Genomic DNA, 18,134 nt, shown 5'->3' on the forward strand with positions numbered 1-18,134 from the left:
GCCATACAAGTTTACTCTCAGGAACAAAAACAGAAGAACCAGCATGTAGAATAAGTATCAGAGAACCTTTTCCTAAGGAAAACTTATAACCGCCAGTACCATCACTCATTTTCCAGCAGGTATTCATGGAATGATTCCGATTCATCCATGTTTCATCAAGGACTACTTCCTCCCCTTTTATGGTGCATCTTTATAACGGACATGCTTCGTGTTGCTTCTATGTCACTTCTTTCAATTAAAAACTCTTCTTAACATGTTTCATGTTTAAAACCAATATATTTTAAAATTGTTTACATTGATGAAGCGCCACCTTTGAAGCCAATTTGCTTAAACATAATTGTACCAATTTTTTGTGATCTTGCGTATTCCCTTCTTATATACATTTCAACATGGAGCACTTTAAAACATCGTTGCCAAAAACATCTATTTGTGTTACAGGTTTCTTGTGATTTCGATGACTTTCAGCCGACACGAAAGCAAGATTCCCTGAGTTTTCTACAGCTCCGATACTTTTGTTTACCTTTCTCTGTACAGTTCTCTTGCCGATATTTGCTTCTGCAGTTTTTTCTCGAGTCTTGAAAGTGTCAAAAATAGATATATCGGATTCAGATTCAAATTTGAAGAAGTTATAAATGCGGGACGTAAACCTCCTCGACTGCTTGTGAAGCTTCTACATCTACATGATTACTCTGCAATTCACAATTAAGTGCCTGGCAGAGCGTTCATATAACCATCTTCAAGCTAATCCTCTACCATTCCCCTCTTGAATAGCGCACAGGCAACACGAACGCTTTTATCTTTCCTTGCGAACTCTAATTTCTCTTATTTTGTTATGATGAACATTCCTCCCTATGTAGCTGGGTGCCAAAAAGTATTTTCACACTCTAAGGAGAAAGTTGGAGACTGAAATTACATGAGAAAATCCTGCCACAACGAAAAACGCTATTGTTTTGATAATTGCCACCCCAATTCACGTGTCATATCTGTGGCAGTCTCTCCCCTATTTCACAAATATACACACACCAAAAAAAGTTTTGAATCACCCCGGTTCCCAGAAGTCCTGAAGATAGACGTCGACTGTGAATATTGTATCGCAGACCCAGTTCCTCTGACTGTTCAGAGATGTCACTAAACCCGCCCAGAGATATAAACAACCATGCATGAGCAGCGCCTATTAGACAGAGGAGTCCAACAGCCGATCAGTGCCAGTCATTCCACCAGGAAGGAGGTACGCGCCTCGTGTTGTCTGTAGTTCGAACATGCCTAGACGGTCAATACCGCGGTTCGATGGTGTCCGCATTGTTACTTGGTGACAGGGAGGGCTTTCAACAAGGGAAGTGTCCAGGCGTCTCGGAGTGAACCAAAGCGATGTTGTTTGGATATGGCGGAGATACAGAGAGACAGGAACTGTCGATGACATGTCTCGCTCAGGCCGCCCAAGGGCTAATACTGCAGTGGATGACCGCTACCTACGGATTATGGATCGGAGGATCCCTGACAGCAACGGCACCATGTTGAATAATGCTTTTCGTGCAGCCACATGACGTCGTGTTAAAACTCAGGCTGTGCGAAATAGGCTGCATGATATGCAACTTCACTCCCACCGCCCTTGGTTAGGTCCATCTTTGCAACCACGACACCATCCAGCGCGGTACAGATGGACCCAAAACATGCCAAACGGACCGCTCGGGATTGGCATCACGTTCTGTTCACCGATGTGTGGCGCTTATGCCTTCAACCAGACAGTCGTTGGAGATGTGTTTGGAGGCAACCCGGTCAGGCTGGATGCCTTAGACACACTGTCCAGCGAGTGCAGTAAGTGGAGGTTCCCTGCTGATTTGGGGTGGCATTATGTGGGGCTGACGTACGCTGCTGGTGGTCACGGAAGGCGCAGTAACAGCTGTACGACACGTGAATGCCATCCACCAACCGATAGTGCAACCATATCGGCAGCATATTGGCGAGGCACCCATCTTCATGGATGACAATTCGCGCCCCCATTGTGCACATTTTGTGAATGACTTCCTTCAGGATAACGACATCGCTGGACTAGTGTGGCCAGCATGTTCTCCAGACATAAGCCCTATCGAACATGCCTAGGATAGATTGAAAAGGGCTGCTTATGGACTACATTACCCACCAACCACTCTGAGAGATCTACGCTGAATCGCAATTGAGGAGTGGGAGAATCTGGACCAACAGTGCCTTGAATGACTTCTGGATAGAATGCCACGACGAATACAGGCATACATCAATGCAAGAAGACGTGCTACTGGGTATTAGGGGTACCGGTGTGTACAGGAATCTGGACCAACACCTCTGAAAGTCTCGCTGTATGTTGATACAACATACAATGTGTGGTTTTCAAGAGTAATAAAAAGGGCAGAAATGATGTTTATGTTGATTTCTATTTCAATTTTCTGTACAGGTTCCGGAACTCCCAGAACCGAGGTAATGCAAAACTTTTTTTGATATGTGTGCAAAACGAGCTGCCCTTCTTTGAACTTTTTCGATCGATTCTATCTGCTGTGGATCCCACACCTGAAAGCAATACTCAAGAAAAAGGTGCAAAAGCATAGTGTAAGTAGTCTCTTTAGAGAACCTGTTGCATTTTTTAAATGTTTTACCAGTAAACTGCAGTCTTCTGCATGCTTTCTATACAACGCTATTCAAGTGATAGTTGCATTTTAAGTTATTTGTACTTTTAATCCCTAAATGTTTTGCTGAGTTTGCAGCCTTTAGAATCATGTGTTTTACCCTGTAAACAGAATTTAGCAGCTTCCTTTTAGTAATCATGCGGATGACTTCAGACTTTTCATTATTTAGAGTCAATTGCCACTTTTATCAACATACAGATATCTTGTCTAAGTCGTTTTCTAATTAGTTTTAATCTCTGATGTCTTTATAAGACGGTAACTCACAGCATCATCTGCAAACAGTCCACGAGAGCTGCTCGGATTGTCTCCCAAAACATTTATTAGATCAGGGACAGAGGAGCGCCTATAACACTTACTTGCAAACTCCAGATATCACTTCCATCACTTCTGTTTTACTCGATGAGTTTCGATAGTGATCTTTCTGACAGGTAATCACGAAACCAGTCACACGACTATGGCTATAATCCATAGGTATGTAATTTAATTAAAGTTGCTTGTGAGGAACTTCATATTTATTGGCATCACATGACATTTTCATTTGGAAATCACACTAAAACGTTTACAGCTACACATTCATAGCTATACTGCTACAAGAAAGTAACATCGACATCTGAATGAATACTTCAGTTTGCATTGTCGCAAAATACGGCAACAGCGTTGCACGTGAAAGAGAGATTCTCACAGTCCAGTTGGTAACTCATGGCTAACCGCTTGGGAAGAGAATGAATCTTATTGGCTACTGGCAGTCAATGGTGGGGGATGTGCAGAAAATGGAGACGCCTTCCAAGATGACATGAGCTATAGCTGTGAGACAATGTGGTCGCCTGCAATGTGGGCCTGCCTTGGTTCCCAATTTCAGTCACGTTGAAGGATATTTTTTTAGCCATTTAATGACTGAGCTATAAGCAGTCAGATTGAAAATCAATAAGGAAATTTTACTTATGAAATGCCAATTTCCAAACTACTTCATTGTGACACAGGACTGCAAGTTAACACAAGACTGTTTCGAAGTCCAGAATGAGTAACATCTGAATAATCTGTGCTGATACAGGCACGCTCTTGCTACAGGTACTTTACGTTTTATTAAAACAGACTTACCTCATAAGGAATCTTGGTAATCTGAATTTCATTTGAATTAGTACAGTGTATATTTCAATAGCTTAGTCCGTTATTTATATACATATTTACATATACATTATACATTTATTATACATATACATATATTTATACTTATACAAAATCAAATAGGGGTAATGCAGGAGTAGGTTTAATAATGAATAAAAGAAATAGGAGTGTGGGTTAGCTACTACAAACAGCATAGTGAACGCATTATTGTGGCCAAGATAGACACAAAGCCCATGCCTACTACAGTAGTACAAGTTTATATGCCAACTAGCTCTGCAGATGATGAAGAAATTGATGACATGTATGACGAGATAAAAGAAATTATTCAGGTAGTGAAGGGAGACGAAAATTTAATAGTCATGGGTGACTGGAATTCGTCAGTAGGAAAAGGGAGAGAAGGAAACATAATAGGTGAATATGGATTGGAGGGAAGAAATGAAAGAGGAAGCCGCCTTGTAGAATTTTGCACAGAGCATACCTTAATCATAGCTAACACTTGGTTCAAGAATCATAAAAGAAGGTTGTATACATGGAAGAATCCTGGAGATACTAAAAGGTATCAGATAGATTATATAATGGTAAGACAGAGATTTAGGAACCAGGTTTTAAATTGTAAGACATTTCCAGGGGCAGATGTGGATTCTGACCACAATCTATTGGTTATGAACTGCAAATTGACACTGAAGAAACTGCAAAAAGGTGGGAATTTAGGGAGATGGGACCTGGATAAACTGAAAGAACCAGAGGTTGTACAGAGTTTCAGGGAGAGCATAAGGGAACAATTGACAGGAATGGGGGAAAGAAATACAGTAGAAGAACAATGGGTAGCTCTGAGGGATGAAGTAGTGAAGGCAGCAGATGATCAAGTAGGTAAAAAGACGAGGGCTAATAGAAATCCTTGGGTAACAGAAGAAATATTGAATTTAATTGATGAAAGGAGAAAATATAAAAATGCAGTAAATGAAGCAGGCAAAAAGGAATACAAACGTCTCAAAAATGAGATCGACAGGAAGTGCAAAATGGCTAAGCAGGGATGACTAGAGGACAAATGTAAGGATGTAGAGGCTTGTCTCAGTAGGGGTAAGATAGATACTGCCTACAGGAAAATTAAAGAGACCTTTGAAGAGAAGAGAACCACTTGTATGAATATCAAGAGCTCAGATGGCAACCCAGTTCTAAGCAAAGAAGAGAAGGCAGAAAGGTGGAAGGAGTATATAGAGGGTTTATACAAGGGCGATGTACTTGAGGACAATATTATGGAAATAGAAGAGGATGTAGATGAAGATGAAATGGGAGATACGATACTGCGTGAAGAGTTTGACAGAGCACTGAAAGACCTGAGTCGAAACAAGGCCCCGGGAGTAGACAACGTTCCATTAGAACTACTGATGGCCCTGGGAGAGCCAGTCATGACAAAACTCTACCATCTGGTGAGCAAGATGTATGAGATAGGCGAAATACCCTCAGACTTCAAGAAGAATATAATAATTCCAATCCCAAAGAAAGCAGGTGTTGACAGATGTGAAAATTACCGAACTATCAGTTTAATAAGTCACAGCTACAAAATACTAACACGAATTCTTTACAGACGAATGGAAAAACTGGTAGAAGTGGACCTCGGGGAAGATCAGTTTGGATTCCGTAGAAATGTTGGAACACGTGAGGCAATACTAACCTTACGACTTATCTTAGAAGAAAGATTAAGAAAAGGCAAACCTACGTTTCTAGCATTTGTAGACTTAGAGAAAGCTTTTGACAACGTTAACTGGAATACTCTCTTTCAAATTCTGAAGGTGGCAGGGGTAAAATACAGGGAGCGAAAGGCTATTTACAATTTGTACAGAAACCAGATGGTTGTTATAAGAGTCGAGGGGCATGAAAGGGAAGCAGTGGTTGGGAAAGGAATGAGACAGGGTTGTAGCCTCTCCCCGATGTTATTCAATCTGTATATTGAGCAAGCAGTAAAGGAAACAAAAGAAAAATTCGGAGTAGGTATTAAAATCCATGGAGAAGAAATAAAAACTTTGAGGTTCGCCGATGACATTGTAATTCTGTCAGAGACAGCAAAGGACTTGGAAGAGCAGCTGAACGGAATGGACAGTGTCTTGAAAGGAGGACATACGATGAACATCAACAAAAGCAAAACGAGGATAATGGAATGTAGTCAAATTAAATCGGGTGATGCTGAGGGAATTAGATTAGGAAATGAGACACTTAAAGTAGTAAAGGAATTTTGCTATTTAGGGAGTAAAATAACTGACGATGGTCGAAGTAGAGAGGATATAAAATGTAGACTGGCAATGGCAAGGAAAGTGTTTCTGAAGAAGAGAAATTTGTTAACATCGAGTATAGATTTAAATGTCAGGAAGTCGTTTCAGAAAGTATTTGTATGGAGTGTAGCCATGTATGGAAGTGAAACATGGACGATAAATTGTTTGGACAAGAAGAGAATAGAAGCTTTCGAAATGTGGTGCTACGAATGCTGAAGATTAGATGGGTAGACCACATAACTAATGAGGAAGTATTGAATAGGATTGGGGAGAAGAGAAGTTTGTGGCACAACTTGACCAGAAGAAGGGATCGGTTGGTAGGACATATTCTGAGGCATCAAGGGATCACCAATTTAGTACTGGAGGGCAGCGTGGAGGGTAAAAATCGTAGAGGGAGACCAAGATATGAATACACTAAGCAGATTCAGAAGGATGTAGGTTGCAGTAGGTACTGGGAGATGAAGAGGCTTGCACAGGATAGAGTAGCATGGAGAGCTGCATCAAACCAGTCTCAGGACTGAAGACCACAACAACAACAACAACATCGTTGACGTCAATCTGTTGTAGAATTATGGAACGTGTTTTATGCTCAAGTATGACGACGTTTTTTGAAAATGAACATCTCCTCTGTAAAATCAATATGGATTTCGCAAACAGAGATCCTGCGAAACTCAGCTCGCTCTGTTCCTCCATGAAATCCACAGCGCAGTGGACAACAGTGCTTAGGTTGAAGCCGAGTTCCTTGATTTCAGTAAGGCATTAGACACCGTCCCTCATTCCCTTTTAATGAAAAAAACACAAGCTTACGGGGTATCGCATCAGATTTGCGATTGGATTCAATACTTTCTTGCAGATAGAACTCAACACGTCGCTCTTAATGGAATAAAATCGACAGATGTAAAGGTAATATCCACAGGGAAGTGTGATAGGACCGTGTCTGCTAACAATATATTTAAATGATCTAGTAGAAAGCGTTGGATGCTCTTTAAGATTATTCGCAGATATAGTTGTCTATACCAAAGTAGCACCGCCAGAAGATAGCAAGAAATTGCAGAACGACCTGCAGAGAATTGATAAATGGTGCGGGCTCTGGCAGTTGACCCCGAATATATTGCGCATACGCAGGAAAAGAACTCCACTGATGACAAACAGCTGGAGACAGCGTCTGCTGTAAAATATCTGGGCGTAACAATCCAGAGCGACCTTAAGCATGTCCGAAAGAACAGATACCATCTTAGTACATATATAGTTAAGGCTCACCGGCCACTTGACCATCTTCTTCTTCTGTGCGAATGCACAAACAGTCCCGAACTCTTACGGGAATCAGCAACGCGCCACGAATAATGAGTATAATGGGCTGGGGCACTACTAATGTAGTGCGGGACAATAAGTTGAGAATGTGAGTTTCGCGGGAGGCATGCCAGAGATAAATCCCTGCAGTCGCGCTCTCCTCTGTGTCCTCGGTGGCTCAGATGGACAGCTGGCACGGTAACTCAGCATGTTCGGTCAGAGGGTTAGCTGCCCTGTGTAATAAAAAAACTGAGTTAACCGATCAACAACGAACTTAAACGGATGTCTTAACACGTCCGCCCTGAGCAGATGCAACGAACAAAAGCCTGACTGTTGTCCGCAGCAACACAGTTCAACAACAGGGACTTTGTGTTCCTGCTATGTGTTGCCAAGCATGCGCAGTTCTCATCCCCCCCCCCCCCCCCCGCTTCCATTCCACTCCACCTCTATGCATCCTGGGTGATGCAGACTATAGTAGTAACGTCATGGTTACCACATTAAGCGAGCGTTTACATGTGACCTGTCCTGCACCTGTCCTCTTTGCCTATGCTTCATTCCTAACATTAAGAATTCCCATTTTGACTTTCTCTCTAGTGCTGGCTGTTTAGATAAAATAATACTAGCTGATGTCTTTCAAGCTCGCTGACAAAAGTGCATGAAGGTTTATTGAATAAATAATTGTTGTTATTACTACTACTACTACTACCATCACTAATACTTCAGAAGAATGAGGAGGCCCAGCCTCCCTTACCTCCTCTGATCAGCCTACACTGTCCTCTAGACCTCCACAAAAGGCATATATGTGGTTTTGAAACCTGGCCCAGCACAAAAATATTCATGGTTTCATTTCAAGCACTAACAACGCTCACCGTACTACTGGCGATAAATAACATTCATTTTTAATGTCTATTCAACAATAACGATGTTGTTGTTGTGATCTTCATTCCTAAGATTGGTCTGATTCAGCTCTCCATGCTACACTATTCTGTGCAAGCCTCTTCATCTCCAAATAACTAGTACAACTTAAATCCTTTTTAATCTGCTTACTGTAGTCATCTCTTGATCTCTTCCCACAAGCACACACACACTTCCCTCCAATACTATTCTGGTGATTGCTTGATATCTCAAAATGTGTCCTAGCAACCGATCTGTTCTTTTGGTCAAGTTGTGCCACAAATTTCTTGTCTCCCCAATTCTCTTCAGCACCACCTCATTAGTTGCATGATCTACCCATCTAATCTTTAACATTCTTCTGTAGCACCACATTTTAAAGCTTCTGTTCACTTTTTGTCTAAATTATTTATCGTCGACATTTCATTTCCATACAGGGCTGCACTCCAGACAAATACTTTCAGAAAAGGCTTCCTAACACTTGAATCCATATTCGATGTTAACAATTTTCTCTTCTTCAGAAATGTTATTCTTGCCATTACCAGCCCACATTTTACAGCCTCTCTACTTTGGCCATCATCTGATCCTTTACTGCCCAAATAGTAAAAGTCATCTACCACCTTAAGTATCCCGTTTTGTTATCTAATTCCCTTAGCATCACCTGATTTCATTCCATTATCCTTGTTTTGTTTTTGTTGATGTTCATCATATATGCTCCTTCATAGACAATGTCCACTCTCTACAAGTGTTCTTTCAAATCTTTTGCTATCTCTGACAGAATTAGAATGTCAATGGCAAACCTCAACGTTTTTGTATCCTTTTCTGAACTTTTAATTCCTGCTCCAAATTATTCTTTGGTCTCCTCTGCTGCTTTTGTTCAATGTACAGACTCCATAACAGTGGGGATAGGCTACAACCCTGTCTCATTCCCTCCTCAACCACTGCTTCCCCTTCATGCCCCTTGACTCTTATAACTGCCATCTGGTTTCTGTACAAGCTGTAAATAGCCTTTCGCTCCATGTATTTCACCCCTGCTACCCTCAGAATTTCAAAGAGAGTATTCCAGTCAACATTGTCAAAATCTTTCTCTAAGTCTACAAATGCTTTAAATGTAGATTTGCCTTTCCTTAACCTAACGCCTAAGATAAATCACAGGATCAGTATTGTCTTGCACGTTCTACTTTCTTCAGAATCCAAACTGAAACTTATCTTCCCTGAGGTAGACTTCTACCATTTTTTTCTATTCTTCTGTAAAGAGATTTGTGTTAGTTTTTTGGTGCCATGACTTACTAAACTGATAGTTCGGTAATTTTCACACCTGTCATCACTTGTTTTCTTTATAACTGGAATTATTACATTTTTCTTAAAGTCTGAGGGTACTTCGCCTGTCTTACACACCTTGCACACCAGATGGAAGAGTTTTGTCATGGCTGGCTCTCCCAAGGCTATCAGTAGTTCTGACAGAATACTGTCTACTCCCGGGGTCTTGTTTCGACATAGGCCCTAAAGAGTTCCCTCAAATTCTGGCAGTATCATATCTCCCATCTCCCCTTCATGTACGTCCACTTCTCTTACTATAATCTTACCTTCTAGTTTATGTCCCTCAATGTACTCCTTCCACATTTCAACTTTCCCTTCTTTTGTTAGTACCAGTGCCTGCTGCGCGTAAGAACGCGCTTCCGCGCACAGAGGCGCGAGGGAATAATACATTTTAAAACCGATTTCGATCATTCGTCTACATGAGAGAAAACTTGCTTGTGAGTCTTGAGGTAGTCTGTCTGCGTGAGGTCAGAAGGCGAGAACAGCTTGATACAGCTGTGTGAAGACGTGAAGAACAATTTTTCTCAAAAAAGACGGTTGTCTAACGAGATCATCGAAAATAGTTGCAATAATTTCCATTTATTGCGACTTGGGCTGTTTTATACGTAAAAATGTAATATGTAACAAAATAAACTTCAAACTCAAACCGAAATCATTATATTTGTTTGACAACTGCTTCTACTCCATACACTTTGTTAAATGTTTATAATGCGCGTATGTGGGTGTGTTTCACTGCTATTCAGTGTAAATCACTATGCGTAAAAAACAATTACTAGTAACAAAAACTAGTGCAAAAGATTATCGTGAAAATTGTCAGTATGTTACCATATCTTTCGGTGTCAACAGACATTATGAGTTTCAACTAATTCGTTCGACATTGCAGTGGGAGAACGCATTTGTGATCCTTTGAACAAGCTAATAATTAACCATCTCCTGTAAATAACTCGACGGAATGCTGATCGATAACGTCGAAAACCACCGATATCTCGACAGGTAACCCTCCCTTTCATTTTAAGGCATTTTACAATTCGTGCCATGAAAATGACAGGGGTTTATATGTCGAAATACTGGAGTTTTTGACGAATTTCTCTAGCCGCATTCTCGCAAGTAATACAACTGACTGGGAAAAGCTTAAATACTCCTTGGACATTGTGTTGAACATTTTGGTCTGAATACTTCATAGGCTACATATTCCTAATAAATAAAAGCTATAAAGTTCTCATGTACAGTGTGCGCAATTTATATGTTGACAAAAACATTTTTAAACCATGAGTCTTTAAAACAAAGAAAGGTCATTACTTTGTTTCAAAGTCTACATCGTAATACCATGTACTATCTGAGTCCATGTCTGAACCATCTGATTGTAAATTTAGGATGATACTGGTGCGGTCAAGGTTTTTATCCATCATCACCTCCCTGTGAAAGTCTTATTTTTTTAACTTTTCAGCGTGACACACACACTGTACCCACGCTGAAGGGGGACGCTGGCTATCGCTTCAAGCAGAAGTCTTTCAGTGTCAGTATTCTTGAATGTTTCGCTTTTTTCCCCACATAGCTTGTAATCTGTGCGCAAATTAATTCTATCGGATTATAGTGACAGTGATATGTGGGTAAAGGCAAAACTGTGTGACCACATTCATATGCAAGAAAGTCAAATTTGTACATTCTGTCACATGACTTTTATAAATTAACAAGCTGCAAGAGTTCAGTACAAATCTGGCTTATATTGTCTGGAATGTTTTTATTTTTCAGACAGAGCACAATATTCCCTTTCCTGGTTCTTGTACTTGGTCATTTCAAGGCAACAGCTGAATAAATGACATGGCAATCACAATGACCTACTTCGAAGTATGGCAAGAATTGTTCAATGAACCACTTCTTGAAAGGAATAGGGCTCAATTCCTAATGGTAATCACTATTGTTTTTCTTACATCTACATACAAGTTTGCCGGCTGGGGTGGCAGAGCGGTTCTAGGCGCTTCAGTCTGGAACCACGCGACCGCTACGGTCGCAGGTTCGAATCCTGCCTTGGGCATGGATGTGTGTGATGTCCTTAGGTTAGTTTGGTTTAAGTAGTTCTAAGTCCTAGGGGACTGATGACCGCAGATGTTGAGTCCCATAGTGCTCAGAGCCATACAAGTTTACTCTCAGGAACAAAAACAGAAGAACCAGCATGTAGAATAAGTATCAGAGAACCTTTTCCTAAGGAAAACTTATAACCGCCAGTACCATCACTCATTTTCCAGCAGGTATTCATGGAATGATTCCGATTCATCCATGTTTCATCAAGGACTACTTCCTCCCCTTTTATGGTGCATCTTTATAACGGACATGCTTCGTGTTGCTTCTATGTCACTTCTTTCAATTAAAAACTCTTCTTAACATGTTTCATGTTTAAAACCAATATATTTTAAAATTGTTTACATTGATGAAGCGCCACCTTTGAAGCCAATTTGCTTAAACATAATTGTACCAATTTTTTGTGATCTTGCGTATTCCCTTCTTATATACATTTCAAACATGGAGCACTTTAAAACATCGTTGCCAAAAACATCTATTTGTGTTACAGGTTTCTTGTGATTTCGATGACTTTCAGCCGACACGAAAGCAAGATTCCCTGAGTTTTCTACAGCTCCGATACTTTTGTTTACCTTTCTCTGTACAGTTCTCTTGCCGACATTTGCTTCTGCAGTTTTTTCTCGAGTCTTGAAAGTGTCAAAAATAGATATATCGGATTCAGATTCAAATTTGAAGAAGTTATAAATGCGGGACGTAAACCTCCTCGACTGCTTGTGAAGCTTCTACATCTACATGATTACTCTGCAATTCACAATTAAGTGCCTGGCAGAGCGTTCATATAACCATCTTCAAGCTAATCCTCTACCATTCCCCTCTTGAATAGCGCACAGGCAACACGAACGCTTTTATCTTTCCTTGCGAACTCTAATTTCTCTTATTTTGTTATGATGAACATTCCTCCCTATGTAGCTGGGTGCCAAAAAGTATTTTCACACTCTAAGGAGAAAGTTGGAGACTGAAATTACATGAGAAAATCCTGCCACAACGAAAAACGCTATTGTTTTGATAATTGCCACCCCAATTCACGTGTCATATCTGTGGCAGTCTCTCCCCTATTTCACAAATATACACACACCAAAAAAAGTTTTGAATCACCCCGGTTCCCAGAAGTCCTGAAGATAGACGTCGACTGTGAATATTGTATCGCAGACCCAGTTCCTCTGACTGTTCAGAGATGTCACTAAACCCGCCCAGAGATATAAACAACCATGCATGAGCAGCGCTTATTAGACAGAGGAGTCCAACAGCCGATCAGTGCCAGTCATTCCACCAGGAAGGAGGTACGCGCCTCGTGTTGTCTGTAGTTCGAACATGCCTAGACGGTCAATACCGCGGTTCGATGGTGTCCGCATTGTTACTTGGTGACAGGGAGGGCTTTCAACAAGGGAAGTGTCCAGGCGTCTCGGAGTGAACCAAAGCGATGTTGTTTGGATATGGCGGAGATACAGAGAGACAGGAACTGTCGATGACATGTCTCGCTCAGGCCGCCCAAGGGCTAATACTGCAGTGGATGACCGCTACCTACGGATTATGGATCGGAGGATCCCTGACAGCAACGGCACCATGTTGAATAATGCTTTTCGTGCAGCCACATGACGTCGTGTTAAAACTCAGGCTGTGCGAAATAGGCTGCATGATATGCAACTTCACTCCCACCGCCCTTGGTTAGGTCCATCTTTGCAACCACGACACCATCCAGCGCGGTACAGATGGACCCAAAACATGCCAAACGGACCGCTCGGGATTGGCATCACGTTCTGTTCACCGATGTGTGGCGCTTATGCCTTCAACCAGACAGTCGTTGGAGATGTGTTTGGAGGCAACCCGGTCAGGCTGGATGCCTTAGACACACTGTCCAGCGAGTGCAGTAAGTGGAGGTTCCCTGCTGATTTGGGGTGGCATTATGTGGGGCTGACGTACGCTGCTGGTGGTCACGGAAGGCGCAGTAACAGCTGTACGACACGTGAATGCCATCCACCAACCGATAGTGCAACCATATCGGCAGCATATTGGCGAGGCACCCATCTTCATGGATGACAATTCGCGCCCCCATTGTGCACATTTTGTGAATGACTTCCTTCAGGATAACGACATCGCTGGACTAGTGTGGCCAGCATGTTCTCCAGACATAAGCCCTATCGAACATGCCTAGGATAGATTGAAAAGGGCTGCTTATGGACTACATTACCCACCAACCACTCTGAGAGATCTACGCTGAATCGCAATTGAGGAGTGGGAGAATCTGGACCAACAGTGCCTTGAATGACTTCTGGATAGAATGCCACGACGAATACAGGCATACATCAATGCAAGAAGACGTGCTACTGGGTATTAGGGGTACCGGTGTGTACAGGAATCTGGACCAACACCTCTGAAAGTCTCGCTGTATGTTGATACAACATACAATGTGTGGTTTTCAAGAGTAATAAAAAGGGCAGAAATGATGTTTATGTTGATTTCTATTTCAATTTTCTGTACAGGTTCCGGAACTCCCAGAACCGAGGTAATGCAAAACTTTTTTTGATATGTGTGCAAAACGAGCTGCCCTTCTTTGAACTTTTTCGATCGATTCTATCTGCTGTGGATCCCACACCTGAAAGCAATACTCAAGAAAAAGGTGCAAAAGCATAGTGTAAGTAGTCTCTTTAGAGAACCTGTTGCATTTTTTAAATGTTTTACCAGTAAACTGCAGTCTTCTGCATGCTTTCTATACAACGCTATTCAAGTGATAGTTGCATTTTAAGTTATTTGTACTTTTAATCCCTAAATGTTTTGCTGAGTTTGCAGCCTTTAGAATCATGTGTTTTACCCTGTAAACAGAATTTAGCAGCTTCCTTTTAGTAATCATGCGGATGACTTCAGACTTTTCATTATTTAGAGTCAATTGCCACTTTTATCAACATACAGATATCTTGTCTAAGTCGTTTTCTAATTAGTTTTAATCTCTGATGTCTTTATAAGACGGTAACTCACAGCATCATCTGCAAACAGTCCACGAGAGCTGCTCGGATTGTCTCCCAAAACATTTATTAGATCAGGGACAGAGGAGCGCCTATAACACTTACTTGCAAACTCCAGATATCACTTCCATCACTTCTGTTTTACTCGATGAGTTTCGATAGTGATCTTTCTGACAGGTAATCACGAAACCAGTCACACGACTATGGCTATAATCCATAGGTATGTAATTTAATTAAAGTTGCTTGTGAGGAACTTCATATTTATTGGCGTCACATGACATTTTCATTTGGAAATCACACTAAAACGTTTACAGCTACACATTCATAGCTATACTGCTACAAGAAAGTAACATCGACATCTGAATGAATACTTCAGTTTGCATTGTCGCAAAATACGGCAACAGCGTTGCACGTGAAAGAGAGATTCTCACAGTCCAGTTGGTAACTCATGGCTAACCGCTTGGGAAGAGAATGAATCTTATTGGCTACTGGCAGTCAATGGTGGGGGATGTGCAGAAAATGGAGACGCCTTCCAAGATGACATGAGCTATAGCTGTGAGACAATGTGGTCGCCTGCAATGTGGGCCTGCCTTGGTTCCCAATTTCAGTCACGTTGAAGGATATTTTTTTAGCCATTTAATGACTGAGCTATAAGCAGTCAGATTGAAAATCAATAAGGAAATTTTACTTATGAAATGCCAATTTCCAAACTACTTCATTGTGACACAGGACTGCAAGTTAACACAAGACTGTTTCGAAGTCCAGAATGAGTAACATCTGAATAATCTGTGCTGATACAGGCACGCTCTTGCTACAGGTACTTTACGTTTTATTAAAACAGACTTACCTCATAAGGAATCTTGGTAATCTGAATTTCATTTGAATTAGTACAGTGTATATTTCAATAGCTTAGTCCGTTATTTATATACATATTTACATATACATTATACATTTATTATACATATACATATATTTATACTTATACAAAATCAAATAGGGGTAATGCAGGAGTAGGTTTAATAATGAATAAAAAAAATAGGAGTGTGGGTTAGCTACTACAAACAGCATAGTGAACGCATTATTGTGGCCAAGATAGACACAAAGCCCATGCCTACTACAGTAGTACAAGTTTATATGCCAACTAGCTCTGCAGATGATGAAGAAATTGATGACATGTATGACGAGATAAAAGAAATTATTCAGGTAGTGAAGGGAGACGAAAATTTAATAGTCATGGGTGACTGGAATTCGTCAGTAGGAAAAGGGAGAGAAGGAAACATAATAGGTGAATATGGATTGGAGGGAAGAAATGAAAGAGGAAGCCGCCTTGTAGAATTTTGCACAGAGCATACCTTAATCATAGCTAACACTTGGTTCAAGAATCATAAAAGAAGGTTGTATACATGGAAGAATCCTGGAGATACTAAAAGGTATCAGATAGATTATATAATGGTAAGACAGAGATTTAGGAACCAGGTTTTAAATTGTAAGACATTTCCAGGGGCAGATGTGGATTCTGACCACAATCTATTGGTTATGAACTGCAAATTGACACTGAAGAAACTGCAAAAAGGTGGGAATTTAGGGAGATGGGACCTGGATAAACTGAAAGAACCAGAGGTTGTACAGAGTTTCAGGGAGAGCATAAGGGAACAATTGACAGGAATGGGGGAAAGAAATACAGTAGAAGAACAATGGGTAGCTCTGAGGGATGAAGTAGTGAAGGCAGCAGATGATCAAGTAGGTAAAAAGACGAGGGCTAATAGAAATCCTTGGGTAACAGAAGAAATATTGAATTTAATTGATGAAAGGAGAAAATATAAAAATGCAGTAAATGAAGCAGGCAAAAAGGAATACAAACGTCTCAAAAATGAGATCGACAGGAAGTGCAAAATGGCTAAGCAGGGATGACTAGAGGACAAATGTAAGGATGTAGAGGCTTGTCTCAGTAGGGGTAAGATAGATACTGCCTACAGGAAAATTAAAGAGACCTTTGAAGAGAAGAGAACCACTTGTATGAATATCAAGATCTCAGATGGCAACCCAGTTCTAAGCAAAGAAGAGAAGGCAGAAAGGTGGAAGGAGTATATAGAGGGTTTATACAAGGGCGATGTACTTGAGGACAATATTATGGAAATAGAAGAGGATGTAGATGAAGATGAAATGGGAGATACGATACTGCGTGAAGAGTTTGACAGAGCACTGAAAGACCTGAGTCGAAACAAGGCCCCGGGAGTAGACAACGTTCCATTAGAACTACTGATGGCCCTGGGAGAGCCAGTCATGACAAAACTCTACCATCTGGTGAGCAAGATGTATGAGATAGGCGAAATACCCTCAGACTTCAAGAAGAATATAATAATTCCAATCCCAAAGAAAGCAGGTGTTGACAGATGTGAAAATTACCGAACTATCAGTTTAATAAGTCACAGCTACAAAATACTAACACGAATTCTTTACAGACGAATGGAAAAACTGGTAGAAGTGGACCTCGGGGAAGATCAGTTTGGATTCCGTAGAAATGTTGGAACACGTGAGGCAATACTAACCTTACGACTTATCTTAGAAGAAAGATTAAGAAAAGGCAAACCTACGTTTCTAGCATTTGTAGACTTAGAGAAAGCTTTTGACAACGTTAACTGGAATACTCTCTTTCAAATTCTGAAGGTGGCAGGGGTAAAATACAGGGAGCGAAAGGCTATTTACAATTTGTACAGAAACCAGATGGTTGTTATAAGAGTCGAGGGGCATGAAAGGGAAGCAGTGGTTGGGAAAGGAGTGAGACAGGGTTGTAGCCTCTCCCCGATGTTATTCAATCTGTATATTGAGCAAGCAGTAAAGGAAACAAAAGAAAAATTCGGAGTAGGTATTAAAATCCATGGAGAAGAAATAAAAACTTTGAGGTTCGCCGATGACATTGTAATTCTGTCAGAGACAGCAAAGGACTTGGAAGAGCAGCTGAACGGAATGGACAGTGTCTTGAAAGGAGGACATACGATGAACATCAACAAAAGCAAAACGAGGATAATGGAATGTAGTCAAATTAAATCGGGTGATGCTGAGGGAATTAGATTAGGAAATGAGACACTTAAAGTAGTAAAGGAGTTTTGCTATTTAGGGAGTAAAATAACTGACGATGGTCGAAGTAGAGAGGATATAAAATGTAGACTGGCAATGGCAAGGAAAGTGTTTCTGAAGAAGAGAAATTTGTTAACATCGAGTATAGATTTAAATGTCAGGAAGTCGTTTCAGAAAGTATTTGTATGGAGTGTAGCCATGTATGGAAGTGAAACATGGACGATAAATTGTTTGGACAAGAAGAGAATAGAAGCTTTCGAAATGTGGTGCTACGAATGCTGAAGATTAGATGGGTAGACCACATAACTAATGAGGAAGTATTGAATAGGATTGGGGAGAAGAGAAGTTTGTGGCACAACTTGACCAGAAGAAGGGATCGGTTGGTAGGACATATTCTGAGGCATCAAGGGATCACCAATTTAGTACTGGAGGGCAGCGTGGAGGGTAAAAATCGTAGAGGGAGA

The sequence above is a fragment of the Schistocerca nitens genome, chromosome 6, assembly GCF_023898315.1.
Source record: "Schistocerca nitens isolate TAMUIC-IGC-003100 chromosome 6, iqSchNite1.1, whole genome shotgun sequence".
Lineage (NCBI taxonomy): Eukaryota > Metazoa > Arthropoda > Insecta > Orthoptera > Acrididae > Schistocerca > Schistocerca nitens.